This window comes from Rhineura floridana, chromosome 4 (genome assembly GCF_030035675.1).
Source record: "Rhineura floridana isolate rRhiFlo1 chromosome 4, rRhiFlo1.hap2, whole genome shotgun sequence".
Classification (NCBI taxonomy): domain Eukaryota; kingdom Metazoa; phylum Chordata; class Lepidosauria; order Squamata; family Rhineuridae; genus Rhineura; species Rhineura floridana.
In genome coordinates this window covers 185,491,650-185,511,877 of record NC_084483.1, presented here as the reverse complement: position 1 = coordinate 185,511,877, position 20,228 = coordinate 185,491,650, and the positions used below count along the sequence as shown (strand labels likewise).

At 42.4% G+C, this 20,228-nt stretch overlaps 1 protein-coding gene across 2 annotated transcripts in view; it reads left to right on the top strand.

The window, feature by feature from the left end:
- The first annotated feature begins 10,622 nt into the window (after window positions 1–10,622).
- Window positions 10,623–20,228, top strand: part of TTBK1 (tau tubulin kinase 1) — a 168,692-nt gene continuing 159,086 nt past the window's right edge. For both annotated transcript variants that reach the window (XM_061625458.1, XM_061625456.1), the window contains exon 1: window positions 10,623–10,782. The gene's annotated coding sequence lies outside the window, so the exon portion shown is untranslated. The remainder of the gene's footprint in view (window positions 10,783–20,228) is intronic.

Sequence of the window (20,228 nt, the reverse complement as noted above, 5' to 3'; positions counted from 1 at the left end):
TGACATATAAATAAGAAGGATGTGTCCTCTTTGCTTACATGCAAACATTTGCTTGTTCCTGTTGGAAAATTTGAATCATATGTCTATCATATGTCTATCTGTCTATCAGCAAGGGGAAACTGCATCTTAGATTATGTTCATTTTATAAATTATCTCACAAATTTAAGATGTGTAAGTGGATGGCTACACCTGCATAATTTTGTTTGTGTGCACTTGGGGGGGGGATGTGGTGATTGTCCCTTAAGGACAGTCCCACCTGTGGAGGGTGCGTGTTTCCCATCTAAATGCACTGGATTCAGGAGGTAGGGATCATCTCTGTCATTTTCCTGCTTTCCACTGACAAGGGTGCTCTTTGGTGAGGCATGAAGTTGTGGGGTGATGGGGATGGGTGGTCAGCAAAGTCCAAAGGCTCTATTTTAGGCTAGCCTTAGCTGCTACTGTGTCAGTCTCTCAGGTGGCTATAAAATTGCTTCTAACAGCCAGCACAGATGTGATGCCATTTTTCCCCTGATCCTAGCGTTACTTGTGTGTATATTATGTAGTAAAAGAATTGAGCTCCAGCTTGAATGGCTGAAGGGAGAGCAAAGGGAATTCTCATGTTAGCAAGCCGACCAAGGCAAATAGAAAAGAGGTATGTTAGTTGTTCACTCAACCAGAGGATATTAGCACTTCCTCATCAGCATAATCCAAGAGAAAAGTGCACTCCGTCATGCCTGCTCCATTCATTCTAAAAAGTACCAAGAAACCTGCAAAACCATATGCCCTGCTTCATAATTCTGTGTGGGGGAATATATTACGCATTTGGTTTCTTCATCTATTCTAGGACTGTGCCATGAATTGACTTCAGTGTAAAATCTGGAATGCTGCTCTAAAATAAACCAAAATTTATTTTTCTTGGATACTGTGGTTTCTTAGGAGCCCCAAATACAGAGTGGGAGACAGATAAGATCCATGATTAATAATCTACAATAACTTGCCCCCTCCCATACAGTGCCTTGCAAAAGTAATCAGACCCTGCCCAATGCTCTCATATTACTCAATTACAAATGGTACATTGTAATTTCGTTCTGTATGATGTTTTATTTTGAAACACTAAAATTCAGAATCAATTATTGTAAGGTGACATTGGTTTTATGTTGGGAAATGTTTGTAAGAAACAAAAAACTGAAACATGTTGCTTGCATAAGTATTCAACCTCTGTGCTGTGGAAGCTCCCAGTTTACACAGATGAAAGAAATTGCCCTAGTGAGGCCACAATTACCTTACCATTGGCCTCCACCTGTGAGCCATTAAAGTTGCTGTCATATTCCCAGGATAAACCCCCCACTGTTGAAGGATCATTGGTCAGGCTGTGGATCTGAAGGAAAATGAAGACCAAAGAGCATTCCACAAAAGTGAGAGACAATGTAATACAAATGCATAGATAAGGAAAAGGGTACAAAATAATAGCCACGTGTTTGGATATCCCAGTGAGCACAGTTGGATCAATAATCAGGAAGTGGAAGCTGCATCTCACCACCCAGGCGCTACTAAGAAAAGGCCATCCCTCAAAACTCAGCACTCGAACAAGGAGGAGACTTGGAGAAGCCACAGAGAGGCCAACAATCACTTTGAAGGAGCTACAGAGTTCAGTGGCTAGGAGTGGAGTAATGGTGCACCAGTCAACCATATCAAGAGCTCTGCATAACACTGGCCTGTATAGGAGGGTGACAAGAAAGAAGCCGTTACTCAAAAAGTACCATCTGAAAGCACGTCTGGAGATTGCCAGAAAGCATGAGAGTGCTCCAGCTGCAATGTGGGAAAAGGTTTTGTCGTCAGATGAAACCAAGATAGAGCTTTCTGGCCAAAACTCAAAGCGCTAAGTGTGGTGCAAACCTAACCCTGCCCATGCCTCAAGACACACCATACCCTACATTGAAGTATGGTGGTGGCAATATCATGCTGTGGGGATGCTTCTCATCAGCAGTCCCTGGGCATCTTGTTAAAATTGAAGGAAGAATGGATGGAGCAAAATACAGGGAAATTCAAATACTGAGGCTTGGGAGGAAATTCACTTTTCAGCAGGACAATGATCCAAGCACAAGGCCAAAGCAACACTGGACTGGCTCATGAACAAAAAGGTGAATATCCTACAGTAGCCCAGTCAGAGTCCTTATCTCAATTCCATTGAGAATCTGTGACGCTCTTTGAAAATTGCAGTCCACAAGCGACGTCCAACCAACCTGGAGCGAAAATGCCAAGAAGAATGGGCCAAAATTCCTCCAACACTGTGTGCAAAGCTGGTACATACTACCCCAAAAGACTTAAAGCTGTTATTGCAGTGAAATGTGGCTCTACCAAATATTAATGGGAGGGTGTTGAATACTTACGCAAGCAACAAGTTTCAGGTTTTTTCTTACAAACATTTCCCAACATAAAACCAATGTCATCTTACAATAATTGATTTTGAGTTTCTGTGTTTCAAAATTAAAATATACAGAATGAAATTACAATGTACCATTTGTAATTCAGTAATATGAGAGCAATACAGTAGTCAGGGATCTGAGTACTTTGCAAGGCACTGTATCATTACCCTATGAGCCTCTCTTAAGATTTGTCAGAGAGACATTGCAGTACATTCTCTATATATTAAAGTGAAATCTTGCAGAATCCAAGGCAGGGCAGGCATGCAGCTTTGAAGCCAACTTCCTAGGGAGGCTCATCATGCCTCTCATTATTTGGATTCAAGCACAGACTAAAACTAGTTTCCTGTGCTTTAAAAATGTTTTTATTTGTTCTGTTTTTTTATTGCTGCTTTTCATATGGCATTTTACGTTTTTGTACATTGATATTTGCTTTTACACACACACCACACACTGACCACTGCTGCACAACAGAATTTCCACTTTAGCTATAGACACTCCCCACCCCTGGGGGAACTGGGCATTATCATTCTTACCGTTCAAGACAAAAAGGGATAACTTATCCATCTCCTCTGATGTTGTGTATCTGCTTTTAATCCTCTGTTCTAGTGCATTTTACTGCAGTGAATTATGAAATTTATTTGATGGAGAAAATGAGGGGACAGCACAAGAATGGTGCGTTCTGGAGGTTGCCTCCAGCAGGAAAATGGATAAGGTGCCCAGTGGTGTCACACATCACATGTCAGTCTAATCAGGACCTTGCAGTATTACCTATAACTAAAAATGTAGGCAGGAGGCTCCCACTGTAAGAAGCAGGCTGTGCCATGGTTGTTATATGTACAGTGCTGGAAGAGGAGCTTGCAGCCACACCTGTGACGAAGCTGGGGAGGCAACACGATTGTTGCAGTGTGGTGGAGCCGGTGGCGTCTGCCCCCGTCAGCACCGGAGGACCCGGTGCAAGTCGGCAGGGCGGGGCGGGGCGGCGCTGCGGAGGCTGGAGCTGATGTCAGGCTGATGCTGATGCTGCTACGCGCGGTGCATTGTGGGCGAATCCCGCGACCAGCGCCGCCGCCTCCTCCTCCTGCCGCCACGGACCCATCCCGAGGCCGGTGAGGAGGGGGGAGGATGCTCCCCGGGCGGCCCCCGCAGGAACAGGCACAGCCTCAGGCAAAGCGCCAAACAGCCCCGGGCAGGGCAGGGAGCTACTCGGTGGTGGTGCTGCACTGACTGAGAGCAGCGGGGAGGGGATGCGCCGCCCTCACCAACGGCTGCGGCAGGGACCAGGTGAGCGAGGGAGGGGAGGGGCGAGAGCTCGGGCTGGGAAATATCCAGGCGAGGGGGGCAACTCCGCCACCACCATCCTTTAACTAAAACAGTTTTAGGGAGTGTATGTGTGTATGGGGTCCTGTAGGGAGGGCCCTGCCTGAACCCCTCCGCTCAAGTGTGGCCTGGTGGTGCATTGTGGGAGTTGTAGTTCTCTGTCTTTGAGGGCGGGGGAGACCCAGGGGTTTTAAGCTCCCAGGATGCCCCGGGGCGAGATTGACGGGACATTTGGCCAGTCGCGAGTAGGAGCATCCCGGTGGGTGTTGAAAATGAGTGGCCAAAGCAGGAGACGAGTTTAAAGAAGCTGCAGTGCAGGCAGAAGGATGCGGGGCGGGGGCGTAGGGGTTTACAAGGATGGGCCTCGTGTTTCACCTGAGCGAGAGCTGGGTGGTTGACTTTTAATCGTCTCAGGAGGAATGACTTACTGGGATGCGGGGTGTCCTTGGAGGTGGTGGGTGGTTCATTTGGGCTTCTTTTAGGCCGGTCGTAGAGGGCGTGGAGGAAGCTGGTCATGGGAAGGGAGAGCACGAAATAGGTTTCGTGTGGGTCACTGGGTTGGGTTTTCCTTGGAGCAGGGTACATATTCCATTGAAGCAACTGGGGCAGAGTTGTGCTATTAGGGCCCCCGTTCCACAGAATGAGCAGGAGGGGCCCTGAACCCAGCAGGGCTGACTTACCAAGTTCTGACGCGAAGTGATACAGATCGTCATCTAAAAGGGGGCGGGGTCTCCAAAAGGCTCCACTCCTAGCTGCACATACCTGATAGTAAGGCCCATTGACATCAGTAGGACGTATTCTGAATAGACATGGTTAGGATTGTGCTCTAAAGTTATATAACTGCACCATGGGCCAGGGGTTGGTTTAACTTGACTTTGTGCAACAAGTGTGCAGAGGAATGAACTGGTCGCTAATTTGGGGGCGCGGGTGCATTAGGCAAAGCTTGAGAAAAGGTTGAGGTTTGACACTGAAAAATGGGAATGGGGATGTTAAATGGCAATGAAGGAGTAGGTAGTTTGATAAAATAGTAGGTCAGGAGGAGCAGAAGAGAAGGCATTCTGATGAGCAGACAAGACAAGTCTTAAGTGTAAGAAGCAGCATGGCAGAAGACACATACTGGGATGGGAGAAGAAAAAAGAGATTGACTAAAGGGACTCTGCTTGAACAGAATGAAGAAGCTCAGTTTGGACTGAAATTCCGTACGGTTGTGCTAACAGGAAATTTACCCTGGTGAAAACAGATGTTCTGTGACAGGCAATAGTTTCAGGTGGCCAAATTGTTGGCTGCGATGGGATGACAGTACTTTGAAGAGTAAGTGGGTGTGTAACCTGTTACAGTAGGTGATCAAAGTAGCCTGGGGGTTTGATTTTTCCAAGTTATACAGCACAATCCTATACCTGTCTACTTAAAAGTAACATATTGAGTTCAGTGGAGCTTACTCCCAGGGAAGTGGGTATAGGATTGCAGCAACAATCTCTTAGGTTATACTTGCATCTAGTGTCAAACTTACAAGAATAATGAATCATAAATAATAATAAAAACCTGGCTTGATTTTTTTGGCAAACAAAACCTTAGGGATAGAGAGCTCAAAACTTCTTAATCCTTTAAGATTGATCTCTTGCTCTTGTAAATTTGAAGGTTTCACCCCTATTTCTTCTGAATTAGTTTGGTACTTCAAACCATTACACTCTATACTTTTGTAGACTGAATACCCCAGTTCTTCCGTATGATGATCTGTCATTATATGACAGGTTTTCTGGGTTATTATTCTTATAGCTGTCTTTTCAATGCTTTTGAATTTATCACATCCTCCAAATATGACACCACAATATGAATATGCCATTCCAAATGAGATTATATCAGTACACAAGGTAGTTACTTCTTGAGCTTTGAATTTCATATTTCTGCTCTTCCACTGGACGTCAGATTGGGTTAAATGTTGGTTTTTGTTGTCAGATTTAAATATCTCATGACATAGTCTAGTGATCTGGTGACTAAGAACATCACTGGGTCATACTTATGGTTCATCGAATCCTGTATCTTGTTAATGCCAGATCTGAGTGATCCAGAAAGTTTAACAACCTAGGAAGCTGTATTTTCATGTCATACTATTCATTTCTAACTGATGGCAGTCTTAAGATATTGGAGATACTGAAGCATTTGAATGGTTGCTTTGAGTATTATGTACTGACAAATCACCAGGTTCAGATGACATCCACCTGAGAGATCTTAACTCAAATGTGAAATTGCTTATCTTCTAACAAAAAGGTCATCCTCCATTCTTGAAGACTGGAAAGTGGCCAGCGTAAAACCAATTTTTAACAATGGATCCAGATGGGATCCAAGAAATTATAGGCCAGTTAGCGTAATATCTGTTTTGGGAAAACTGCTAGAAAAAATTATTAAAAATAGAATTACCAAGCATATAGAAGAACAAGTCTTACTGAAGCAGAACCAGCATGGCTTCTGGAAGGATAAGTCCTGTCTTGCTAACCTTTTAGTGATCTTTGAGAGTGCTTACAAGCTTATAGATCGAGTGGGGAACCTTTTTGGCCCCGTGGATCAAATCTTTCATCTCCCCTATGCTGTGGGCCAACTTTGAGAAGTGGGCTGGGCCACCCACTTGTCAAATCATCTGATGTCATTATGGTGTCAGGTGACTGTTAGTTGGGTAGTCCTACTCGTCAAAGTTGACCCATGGGGAAAGGGGTCTGTTTCACCAGTGTGATCTCCATAGGAAACACACTTGCAAAGCAGCACCCATTACTCACCTGCTGATGAACAGAGGGTTTAGTCCTGCTCTCTGCAGGAGTTTACTTTGCCAGTATGTTCCCCGTAGGTGAAGTAGCACCCAGCAGAATCCAACCCTGTCCCCCTCCCCAACATCGCCCAGTAATTAATAGGTGGGCATGGTTTTTTGGAAATGGCCTCACGGGTGAAGATTGGCCCACAGGCCAGAAATTCCCTGCCCCTGTTATAGGTAGATATGATCTATCTGTAAGCTTATAAATTGAAGCGACCAGTAAGTGTTGTGTGCTTGAACTTTCAAAAAATGTTTAAGTACTTCACCAAAGACTCCTCAATAAATTTAGCAGTTACTAGATAAGATAAGTCCTCTTAAGTAGGAATAAATGAAAGAATGTAAGAAGTGGGATTCCCCAAGGATTAGTAGTGGGTGTGTGCTTTTTAATTTGTTCATAAATTATCGGGTGAGCATTTTGATCATGATACCAAATTGTTCAAAGTAGTTAAAACAAAAAGGGATTGCAAGGAGCTCCAAACAGTTCTCTCCCAAATGGGCGAATAAGCATTAAAACAGCAAATGGAGTCAAGGTAAGAAAGTGTAAAGTGATGCATATTGGGGCAAAACATCCTAATTCCATATATATATGTTAGTGAGGTCTGAACTGACAGTGACTGATGAGGAACAAGACCTTGGAGTCATAGAGGATGATGACATCGACTCTATATTGGGGAAAAGTAGGAAAGGAATTGAAAATAAAGCTGCCAATATCACAATGCCATTCTACAAATTTGTGGTACAAGCTCACTTAATATTGTGCGCAGTTTTGATTGCCTCACCTCAAAAAGGATATTGTAGATGGAACTAGAAGAAGTTCAGAAAGGGTCAGCCATAATGATCAAGAGGCTAGAGCAGCTCAAGGCTACCATATTTGGAGGTCATGGTAGAAATGTTTAAGATTATGGTGTGGAGAAAGTGGATAGGGAGAAGTTTCTCTGATGATGTTATCACCCAGCACCACCTAATTAAGCAGAATGTTGGTAGATTCAGGAAAGACAAAAGGAAGTACTTCTTCAAACAGCACGTGGTTAACCTGGAGAGTTTGCTGCCACTAGATGTGATGGCCACTTGGGTGGCTTTAAAAGAGGATTAGACAAATTCATGGAGGATAAGGCTTTTCATGGCTACTAGCCATGATGACTGTTCTACCTCTGCTGTTGGAGACAGTATGCCTCTGAATACCAGTTGCTGGGAATTGCTAGTTGAGAGAGTGCTGTTGCGTTAATGAGCTGCTTGCAGGCTTCCCATAGGCACCTGGGTGGCCACTGAGAACAGGATGCTGGAGTAGCTGAACCTTTGGTCTGATCCAGCAGGACTTTCTTATGTTAGTTTCACAGAGTGATTATCCCAACAATCAGTCTGGAGGGCTGTATGAAGTCACACACAACCGGGGCATTTGCACTATAGGGTCCCTCAGGGTACCATTCTGTCCCCAATGCTTTTTAACAGCCACCTGAAACCATTGGGAGTGGTGATTAGGAGAGGGCAAGATGTCACCAGTATGCTGATAACGCTTGGCCATACGTTTCTATAAAATCTGAATCAGGTGAGGCTATGCAAGTCCTAGACTGATGTTGAGCTGGTGATGGGATGGATGAGGGCCAGTACACTGAATCCGAATCCTGATAAGACGGAAGCTCTTACTTGGGTGAGTAGTTCCTAAGTTTGGCAAATTGGCAAGTTACCTGTTCTTGACAGGTTTGGAGGTTCATAGCTTGGGGATACTTTTGGATACATCATGGTCACTGGAAGGCAAGAGTGCTTTCTTCCAGCTTCAGATGGTATACTAGCTACATCTGTTGCTGGACAGGGATATCATGGCCATTGTGTTGCAGGCCTTGGAAACCTCTAGGCTGGACTACTGCAGTGCACTCTCCATGGGGCTACCCTTAAGGTTGGTTTGGAAACAGCCGCTAGTGCAGTGTGCTGTGGCCTGGCTTTTGACTGAAGCTGCTCTGCATCAGTATGTTACGCCAGTGGTGAAAACTGCACTGACTGCCAGTGCATTACTGAACTAAGTGCAAGACATTACTGTTGTATATTTAAGCCCTAAATGGCCTAGGACCAGGTTACCTGAAAGACCACCTTGTCCCCTATACATTTGCCAGATACCTGTGATCATTTGGAGAAGCTCTCCGGCTGTTCACAGTTATCTCATTTTCGCTTAATTTCAGCACAAACTAGGGCTTTCCATGTAATGACAGCAGTACTTTGGAACACTGTACCCACTGAAATCAGACAGGCACCCACAATTCTGATATTTTGCCACCTACTGAAAATGTTTCTGTTCTGCCAAGCATTTTTAGACAATCAGTTTGGTTCAGTATTGGTCATTTGGTCTGTATTTTATGATTTTATAATGTTTTAATGATTTTATTGTACACAGTCATGCTATTTTTTATGTGTTGATGGTTTAGAAGTACTTTGGTAAAAATAAATAACAGGGCCTCTATTGGATTAACAATTGATTTTTAGTTCAGTATGTTGATAGTCTGTAAGATAGTGATAGTTGTGAGAAACTTTTGTTCGTTCCATTTTGTTTGCTAATACATTTTGTGGCCACATCATTCAGTGTGCTAACAGTTCCTGATGTATTTCTGATGCTGCTGATGGTTGCTTCTCAATGAGTCATTTGCCAAATAAATTTATTCTTTTATCATTTGAAATAGTATTATTCACTTAGGAAATCAGAATAGAGGAATACTCTCTGCAGGGCTGTGTATACTCTTTTAGTATGTACTAAGTGAGAGTTATGTATCAACCCTTCTAGAGTTGAAGAAAGAGATATTTCAGAAAGACTGGTACTTTTTTTAGGTGTTAAGTAGATAATTGTTTTTCTTCCTGTCTATGCATGGATAAGGAAAATACCTTTATTTAAGAACTGCAGAGGTGAAGGTTCATAATTCCACAAAGTGAAGCTTTTATCTGTCCCTAATATGCCATATGTATAGACATTTCTGTTGTTTTTGAGCAGGGCCTTGTACTCCACAGTTACACTGTCAAAATTTGCAATGTCAGGTAATCTATAGCACTATTGTAATCAAGTACATTAAAGACAATTAGTTGATCTTTCTTGCATTTTACCATAACAAACTCTTATTGTGTTACCAAATAAGTTGTCTTCCTGAGAGGCACTGTTGTGTTGATACGTTATGTCTTAGGGGGAGAGGATTTAAAAATGAAAAAATTGCATGCTGTTAGCTGGCTATGTGTCTTACAGAGGACTAATTTGAATTAGTTCTCTATTTGAAGGGCTATTCGGTCCTAGTCTGGTTTAAAGATAAAGAACCATAAGAAGGAAGCGTAGGGGCCTTGAAGTTGCCCATCAGCAGTTAGCACCTCAGTAGTGGGCTGAGCAGGCACACTTAGTCACAGCCTTCTCTGTTATGGTGAGATGTATTTCTAGTTAGGTTATAGTAGTTATTTCTAAATTTACATCTATGGCTATACATTGGTATATGCAAATATTTTGATCTTTTTGTTGTTGTACATTTCTTCTTTTTTCAGTGCCATCTTACAGACATTCCAAATTCTGCTCCATGAAAGTTCAGTTCTGTAACCTAGGACCAAACTAGATAGATAGATAGATAGATAGATAGATAAGGAAGGGGTGCTGGAGAAGGTTGTTATGCTCTTTAATATATGCCTCCCAAATCTGCTGTTGGAGAACATGTAGTTACCATATGGCTGCTTTTATGCAGTTCTCTCCCATGAAGCAGGGGGTTGGAGGGGGAGAGATGAGATGGAAAAAAACAATTCTCTGTCCTCCAGCACCTCATTCCTGATCTTCAAAGCAGCCATGTGGGGCTGCTAGTTAGGGTTTTATTTATTAAAAAGGTGGAAGATCCTGATCATGGCTTTTTTGAATTGTATCTAGTTAGCTGTGGGCACATTAGTCGCTTCAAAAGTAGCAAGAATGGTTTTACCAGCTTCATTTTGAAGCGACTCTACCCTATGTTGGACACACCTCCTTTCCCCTCTGCTGATTTCAGACCTTTCAGGACTTCCCACAACAAAGTGTTGGACCAATCACTGTCTCTGCCTGAGCCTACACCAAAGCGTTTCTATTAGCCACACCTGGAAGGCAGATGGGTTGATCTACCAAATCAGTTGCGAAATTTGTCTGAAGCTGAATTAAAAACAACATTTGAGGTGATCCACCCAGGTTTTAAAGTAAAAAAGGGTGGAGTTTGACTAGCGTCTTGTGCTCCCGTTTTCAGAAAAGAGAGGTGGAAATGCACTGGAACCAGCACAACAGTAAGTGTCTCTCTTTCCAAAATCTGTAAATTAAGCAAAGTTCATAATTTTTCTTAGCTTGAATAATTCTGATTTCCCACCCATAATGTATTCTGCTTTTGCTTGTTGTAGTGAGGGATAAAAATACTGAAGTCTCTTTCCCACCCACAGGAAATCTTATTCAGCTATCCCTCTGGCTTTTGGTATTTCAGTAGTCATTAGCCATGCATTTCAACTTTATCTTTGCAGCAAAAAGGATTTGAAATTTGCTTTTTTAAATGAAAGGCGAGGTTCTCAGGAAACTGATCCTGTGCCTGCTACTGTATTTTTCCCCATGCTCCCACAGAATTGCATCATGTGTACACTCTCTGCATGTAAGCCTCTAGTTACAGAGGCAGTGGCGATTTATTTTTAACAAACTGTTGGCCCAAGAGTTTGTAAAGTTAGCTTGCTGCTTACTTTCAGTTTGATTTGTTGGGGGGAAAGTACAGCAACTTGTTTGTTTTTTTGGAGAAGCATCAACATAGAGATGAACCTCCATTGTATGCACTTCTGCAAAATACTACATGGACCCTGCTTGTGCAAAATGCATGAGGTACAAATGCAGGCGAGTTTCTGACCTCTCAGTGAGCAGTGCTTCTGCATTTGCTTATTGGTGCCTGTTGTGATGTCTAAAAGTCACACTCATTGAACTTGGCAGAATTCCACAACTATTGAACTTATTATAAGGCAGGATTTTGTAGAGGTCTAGTATGTCCATGTTAGAATTTATTTGTTCTGTATTTAGTCATTTTCTGAGATGCAAGATTTGAAATCTTTGCACTATAGCTACAGGAGAGAAAGATGTTTAATTTTCACTTACCTAATTTAAATCCTTTTGTACTCTCTTAAAATTGTCACTTTTTAAGATAATGTTCACTATTGTCAGCAATTGCCTTCTACAGCAACAGTGCTTCATGGGATTTTTGACTTTAACCTTAAAAAATTACCTCTGCTTTTCGTGCAAAAATAAGGATGTGTTTAAAACAATAACCATACACTTTTTATAGTTTTAAAATTTTAAATTTATCTTGTTATTTTAAGCTTGAATCATAATTTTGAAAGACAGGAAGGTCAGAAACCATGGAATCGAATTATAACAGAGGCAGAGTAAGATTCAGGAGCAGATCCAAGAGAGATTACCACCTTAACAGATGAGGAACAGAGCTGGAAGCAGCTTGGAGCAGCAGGAAAGGGAGTAGAGGACGACTAGCTCTGAAGCAGAAGCAGGAAGTGCAGGCAGAGACCAAAAATAAGAGCAATTACTGGAGTAGGAAGAATATGGAATATGAGGCAGAAAGCAGCTGAGTCTGGCCCATGTTAGCAAGGTATGCCTGAGGGTCTTCAGATATAATTTGGAGTAAAAAATAAAGGAGGGTTTGTCCAATCATTCACTGGCTCTGGAAGGTCATCAAGGGCTGTCTCAGGAGGTTCAGCTTTCTCTTTCCTGGTTAGCTGTATTGTTAATGCAACCAATCCAGGAGCTAGCAAATTTGAGCCTAATATGCCCAAAGCAAAAATATTTTCAGAATCATCGAAGAAGGAGCAACCTGATTTTCATGTGCAGTTGTTGGATCAAGAGTCATTTTATGTAAAATATGTAACAACTTTTATTTCTGTGGATTTATTTGGTGCATGTCTCTACTGAGTTTTTTTCTGATTCCAGAAAGTCCCCTTGTTACTGCTAATTGTAATGCCACTTTCATTGTTTTTACAGAAAAACAAGATATAAACATTAAACTAAACTAACTCTCATAAACATAAGAAGAGCCTGCTGGATCAGGCCAGTGGCCCATCTAGTCCAGCATCCCGTTCTCACAGTGGCCAACCAGGTGCCTGGGGGAAGCCCGCAAGCAGGACCCGAGTGCAAGAACACTCTCCCCTCCTGAGGCTTCCAGCAACTGGCTTTCAGAAGCATGCTGCCTCTGACTAGGGTGGCACAGCACAGCCATCATGGCTAGTAGCCATTGATAGCCCTGTCCTCCATGAATTTGTCTAATCTTCTTTTAAAGCCATCCAAGCTGGTGGCCATTACTGCGTCTTGTGGGAGCAAATTCCATAGTTTAACTATGCGCTGAGTAAAGAAGTACTTCCTTTTGTCTGTCCTGAATCTTCCAACATTCCACGAGTTCTAGTATTATGAGAGAGAGAGAAAAACTTTTCTCTATCCACTTTCTCAATGCCATGCATAATTTTATACACTTCTATCATGTCTCCTCTGACCCGCCTTTTCTCTAAACTAAAAAGCCCCAAATGCTGCAACCTTTCCTCATAAGGGAGTCGCTCCATTCCCTTGATCATTCTGGTTGCCCTTGTCTGAACCTTTTCCTACTCTATGATATCCTTTTTGAGATGAGGCGACCAGAACTGTACACAGTATTCCAAATGCGGCCGCACCATAGATTTATACAACGGCATTATGATATCGGCTGTTTTATTTTCAATACCTTTCCTAATTATTGCTAGCATGGAATTTGCCTTTTTCACAGCTGCCGCACACTGGGTCGACATTTTCATCGTGCTGTCCACTACAACCCCGAGGTCTCTCTCCTGGTCGGTCACTGCCAGTTCAGACCCCATGAGGGCATATATGTGAAATTAATATTTTTTTGCTCCAATATGCATAATTTTACACTTGTTTATATTGAATTGCATTTGCCATTTTTCCGCCCATTCACGCACCATGTCATTAATGAGACAAATTCAAGCAAAATCCTCAGTTGTATCTGATTGATTTCTTCAGCTATGAAGGGGGCAGTTGATTTCTACTACGTAAGCAGGTGTACAGCTTGCTGGCTCTATCACCACCTCTTGTTTGACTCATAAAGCAATATTAACAGAATTTTTTGCACCTCTCCATTGTGAGTCTTAAAAATGTAGCCATCTCAATACTAAATGCAATTGTAAATACTACTTTTCTCTGCTGTATATGTTAATGGTTTTCTGATTTTGAAAAGTATTCAATACAGAAATGCTATACTAAATGAAATAAACACTGGTTAATGCAGTTATGTCATGTGGGAAAGATTCCAGTCACGTTGCATCTTTTTTTAGTGTTATTTTAGAAAATAAAATTGTAGATATCACGACACAGTGAGACACGGTGAGACCAGAGTTCAATTTCGGAGCCCCCCTCGTAATTCTGGTCTCCGCTTTTATTTTACCTCCGCCTGGAGGCGTGGATTATTTTTTCTCCATAAACAGCCTATGACCTTTAACTATTGTATAACATCACGTACATACATAGTACAACAGCATTATCTACGTGGCAATATGCAGGCAGTTATTTAACCACTACAGATGTCAGTATCGTTTACAGCCATAAAGTTAACCACATCCTGTTTTTCCACTGGTCAGATCGCAATGTCTTGAGAGATAGTGTACTGAGAACAGCAGCGTGGTTTGCCAACGTATGCTGTTCATTCAGTCCACCCCACATCTCCCCCTTTTTTATTTTTTAGCAAAAAGTAATTACTACGTAATGGTCGCGGAGCAACAGGTGTACACGTTTGGAAAAGGTATTGTAAAAAACAGCATAAGCCTATACTTAAAATGAGTAAAAGAATAGCATATCTAAGAATCTGACTTAGCCATCCAGTGGGCAGCCAACTCCAAAGCCACTGCCACCAAGTTGTAGGGGCGTCCTGCAAAATGTTATTAGCTAGATCCTTCAAGTTTTTTACCTGTGCTCTGATTTCAAAACTGTTGTCAGTTAAATTAAAACAGCACATATTCTTTATAGTTTCGCACCCCAACTGATGTTGTAATAGCAGGTAATCTATAGCTGCACGATTATCCAAGATAGCTTGTCTTAATATACCCTGCTCTTCATTTAACAAAGCAATGGCTCGAGAGGTGGCATTTATCATCTTAACATAATTACAGGCTAATTTATGTAATTGATTGCTGTTACTTACTGCCAATGCAGGAAGTCCAACAAGGGAGATGGCTAGTGATACACTTTCTGCTTTATTAAGCAATTCCACCTTGTCATTACAATCAGCCGGCATGGCAACAGCTTCTCTTTTCCTACGTTGGGCTAGCAACTCCCTTTTATGAAGGAAAATGGGAACCAGTCGACTCAGGCAACAGATGGTATCAGAAATATTAGCGGGAACATAATTAAAAGTGGTTTCTCCACATGTCCAAAACCATCCACCTGGTAAAGGAATGTGTCCGTACATACTGGATATGTTAATGTGCTGTGTACAATTCCATGTGGGTCTCCCAACCTTTAGACATCCCTTCTGCACCTTATGTCGACTACAATTAACCATCCGAGCACACGTATTATTAATGGAATTTGCAACATGTGATGTAAATAATTGAAAAGCATTAACAGGCAGCTGGAAGGTTGGAGTTCCCCAATTCGAAACAGTATGATATTTAATCTCTGAAGTATTCATGAACCGCCCAAGTCCTGTAATGTTCCCAATATCCCCAGGTGCTTTGCATACGGGTATTAAACATGTTCCCAACATACCCATTTCCTGTACATGTTCAGTCATGCAAAAGTCACTCACATTTGTCATTCTTGCTAACTGAACCCAGATATTGTGTTGAAACCGCATCCCCAACTCCTGCCCCAACCTGTCAGCCCCGGCGCTTCCTAAAATCCAACAAATGCAAAGTACAAAAATAGAATTTGTATTTAAAGACGCAATTAAAGCAAGAATGGTATTCTCAGTTGTCTTGTCCACCCCGGCTTGTTCCATTGCTTTTTCTGCTTGTGTTGCTAAGTTCTTTATTTGGCCCCAAGTCACGGGAGGTTGCGGAACATTCCGACCACGCTTCCTGGAAGACATCCCAGTATCCTGAAGTTGCAGAGAAAAATTAGGGATGGGATTCTTAAGATTATCGTGCCAGGACATCGTCTTTCCAGGGCCGGATACACCTAGCAGGTACCCACACAGGACCGTCAGGCGTAGACACAGCCGCGTAACCTCGACCCCACGTTATAAGCGGAACTGGGCCTTTCCACTCTGGATTTGGTAGTTGCCGAAACTGCACCCGCGGGGCAGGTAGAGACTCCGACTGCTGAAAATGCCGCTGCGCTCGAGTAGAAAAGGAAAAATGAGTATTGGGAGATTGAGACAAATTTAAATGATTAATGGTAAACAACACTTGTGCCAGCCACTCCTCTTTGGTGGCCAATCCCAGTGGTACTCCTCCTTTTTGTTTTTGTTTAAGCAAATGCTCTTTAAGGGTACGATTGGTACGTTCGACGACAGCTTGACCTGTAGAATTATAAGGAATACCAAACAAATGTGTAATGGACCACTTAGTGCAAAACTGTGCAAATTGCTGTGAAACATATGCAGGGCCATTATCAGTTTTTATCGTCTGAGGTTGGCCCATGATGGCAATAGAACGAATGACATGATTAATAACATTCTTAGTTTTTTCCCCTTTCTGAGGAGTTACCCATATGTATCCGGAATATGTATCTACTGTAACATGCAAATACTTCCATGGGGAGAAAGTAGGAAAATGTGTAACATCCATTTGCCACAACTGGTTAACTATGAGACCTCGTGGGTTCACTCCTGGTTCTGGGGATAGAGTTACCTGTGTGCATTGGGGACATTGTTGAATAATGGCAGAGGCTTCCTGGGCAGTAAGATGGAATTGCTTCTGGAGTGCTTTAGCATTTTGATGATGAAGGGCATGACTTTCTATGGGTGTGCAAAGGAGGGCACGAAGAGCCTGATCAGCATATTGATTACCTTCTGTTAACAATCCTGGGAAAGGTTGATGACTGCGAATATGAAATATAGCAAATCGACAAGACCGAGTATGTATGAGTTTTTGAAGTGTAAGCATAAGAGCAAGTAGATTAGTGTCCAGCATGGGAGAGACATAACTACCGGGTAATGCAAGTACAACATTCTTAACATAAAGACTATCGGTAATAATGTTAACCTCCTGATTTGCAAAAGTCAACAGCGCCATACTAACAGCGGCCAACTCAGATCTCTGAGCGGAAGTTTGGGGTAAGGTGAAAATTGTCTTCCAAACCCCCTGCTCGTGCCATGCAACAACCCCTCTAGTTGGACTGCCATCAGTATAGACCGTGACCGCAGGTAAGGGTTGTAAACTGATTACAGATTGAAACTGGATAGGAATTTTTTGTGTAATTTGAAGCCGTGGATCTGATGAGGAACGACATGAAATTGTGCCCAAATAAGAGACTAAAGCCCATTGAAGGTCATCAGAAAGTGCAACAGCATTTTCCCATGTGTAAAGTTTAAGAGGCAACGAAATTTCAACCGGATCGATACCTAATAATTGCCTTGATCGTAATCGTGCTTTTTGGATTATTTCTGCTGCTTGCATTGGCAAAGTTGTGATAGATGACTTTGGTGTATGGGCTAAGTAAAGCCACTCTATTATATGTGTAGCATTGGAGCCTGACTCCTGAGTGAGTGCAGCAAAAAGTTGGCTTCCATCAAATAAAACAAATAAAATCAGTGGTTTATTCAATATTTGTCGATCCACCCAAATAGCTTTTAACGTTGTAGAAACTAATTCTAGGGATTGCCTTGCCTGTTCCGTTAAAGTAATAATATCTGCAGGTTGACGTCCTTGTTTTAAACATTCAAATAAAGGCCCCATGTCTTGAGTGGTAAGTTTACAATATGGTCGAATCCAATTAATAGAACCCAAGAATTGTTGTAGTTCTACATAAGTTGGCTTCATTGACAAAGTAAGACAGGGCAATACAGGAGTGGAGTAGGATTGCATTAATTTATGTCCTAAATACAGAAATGGTTCTTTGAGTTGTACCTTTTCAGGGGCAATCTGCAACCCTGACTGTGACAAATGATCAGTAAGGTGTTGTTGCCACATAGATGGGAGGGTTCTCCCAGCCACCAAGATGTCATCCATATAATGGTAGACCAATAATGTAGGGTATTGAGCCCGAAAGGGTCGCAGGGCCATGTCTACAAACTGTTGACATAGGGTTGGACTATTTAACATGCCCTGAGGTAGCACTTTCCATTGATATCGTTGCGCAGGGCCAGAGTTATTATATACGGGAACAGTAAACGCAAATTTCGGTGCGTCTTGCGCTTGTAACGGTATTGTGAAAAAGCAATCTTTCAGGTCTATAATAGCTAAGGAATAGTCATATGGAATTAAATTTGGATTAGGCGTCCCACATTGTAGCGGACCCATGGGCACAATTAATTTATTTATTTCTCGTAAATCATGTAAGAGCCTCCACTTTCCAGATTTCTTTTTAATCACAAACACTGGGGTGTTATAAGGGCTATTACTTTCTGCTATATGATCAGCTTCCAGTTGCTCCTTTACCAGTTGGTGCAGAGCTTCTAATTTTTCTTTGGGTAAGGGCCATTGTTCTACCCAAATGGGTATGTCTGTCTTCCATTGTAAAGGAAGAGCTGCCTTTTGTTGGCTAATCATTAATAACAATGGTGGTCTGGAATTGCTCCAGTAAATCCCTTCCCCACAGATTTACTGAAATGTCCAAAATACAAGGGCGAATGTGGGCTATACGATCACCATCAAGAGCAACAACTTGTATCCAATCCTTACTCCGTTTTGAATCCTGAGCTCCGCCCACTCCCCACACAGAAGGGGCCACTTCTACTGGCCAAGAGGATGGCCAGTTATGTTCAGCAATTACTGTGACATCTGCCCCAGAATCTATAATACCTTCAAAAATAACATTGTTTAAACAATACTTACGAACCGGTTTCTCCCTGGTCACTTCTGCCAGTACTGCAGCTACCTGTGGATGGAAAGGATTACCTGAAATACTCACACTCGGCGATTTCGTCCTTGTAGATCCGAATCCACCAGTACGTTTTTGGGAGGAAGTGTTCGATGTGAAAAGACGATATGGCAATAACAATAGTTGCGCAAAAGAATCTCCCTTCTTCAACTGAAGGGGAAGGTGACTCCAATACTGAATATAAATAATTCCCTGATAATCAGAATCAATAACACCAGGTACCACCATTATATTATTCTTGGAAGCAGAGGATCGCGGTAGTACAAGGCCTACGGTGCCTTCTGGTAAAGGGCCAGTGAGTGTGGTAGGCATTAAAAGAACTGCTCCAGGCAAAGGAACATCTTTTGACTCTGCATGTATTAAATCAATTCCAGCGCTTCCTTGAGTAGCAGGGGTGGGTACACTTCCTTGAGATTCGGGGCTGGAAGCCTGCCCCAAGTTCAGTTTCCCTCAATAGGACGGGAAGACACATTGGTATTGGTAGTGGGAGCTGAACGACACTGATTAGCCCAATGATAACCCTTTTTACATTTCGGACAGATCTTCTTTGGCCGGTTTGTAACAGTGCCCCCACCTTTAAATGCTCCTCCGCCAGGAGCCCGACATTCCCTTCTGAAATGACCAGGCTTTTGACAATTAAAACAATTGCCTGTAGGTTTGTTACCCTGTCTTAATGCCCCAGCTAACAATGTCATGGCATGAACATGTGTACCTACCTCTGCACAAGCTTGAATCATGTCTCCCAATTCATATTGCGGTCTATGAATAATGTTTTTCAAAATCTTTTTACAGTCTGTGTTAGAATTCTCGTAAGCTAATTTTAACAATAATTCCCCTTGTGCCTGAGGGTTATCAACCTGCCGTGTCAGAGCCTCTTTCAAACGGTCAACAAACTGAAAATAGGGCTCTGTTGCTTGCTGCCGTACATTCGTAAAAGAACGTAAGGGTTCTTTCCCAGCAGGCACCTTTTTAAATGCTTTCTGTATACACTCAGCAGTTCGATGAAATGCGGCTTCAGGCAATACCCCTTGTTGTGCTATGGTAGCAAAATTACCTGACCCATAAATTTGCTCGGGAATGATATTAGCATCCCCAGCTGCTATAGCAGCATGTCTAAATTCTTGGTCCCAAACTACATATTGCGAAGGAGTCAAAATCATCCTAAAGAGATCCTTCCAATCTTGAGGGATCATGTTATATCCAGTAGCTACTCCTTCCAACATCCCTTGTACATAATTAGCCGTAATCCCATATTCTCTTACTGCCTTATTTATTTCTCTAATAACAGAAAACGGAAGAGCTGTCCAAGTTGCTATGCGATTATTAGCATTATTAGGATCTGGCTGATATGTAACGGGAAAAGCTGAAATTGTACCCTCCCAGTCTCCCATTTCTTCCATAGATAATAATCCTGAGGCTGCAGCCTGAGCTATGGCTGCTTTAACCTTCCCAGTAACCTGTTCTTGTTGGACTGGAGGGCTATATGGAGGAGCATTTACAAATTTCTCAATATCCTTTTCAGGTGTAGGTAAAGAAAGTTGGGGATAAAGAGGAGTTTTCTGGTCAGAATTGGCAAACAGCGATGTCTCTTTTATCCCTAAATGACTAATGGCCTCAGCACACTTTTGCCATAATAAGAGATGGTGAATAGGTGCTCTTGGTTCTTCAT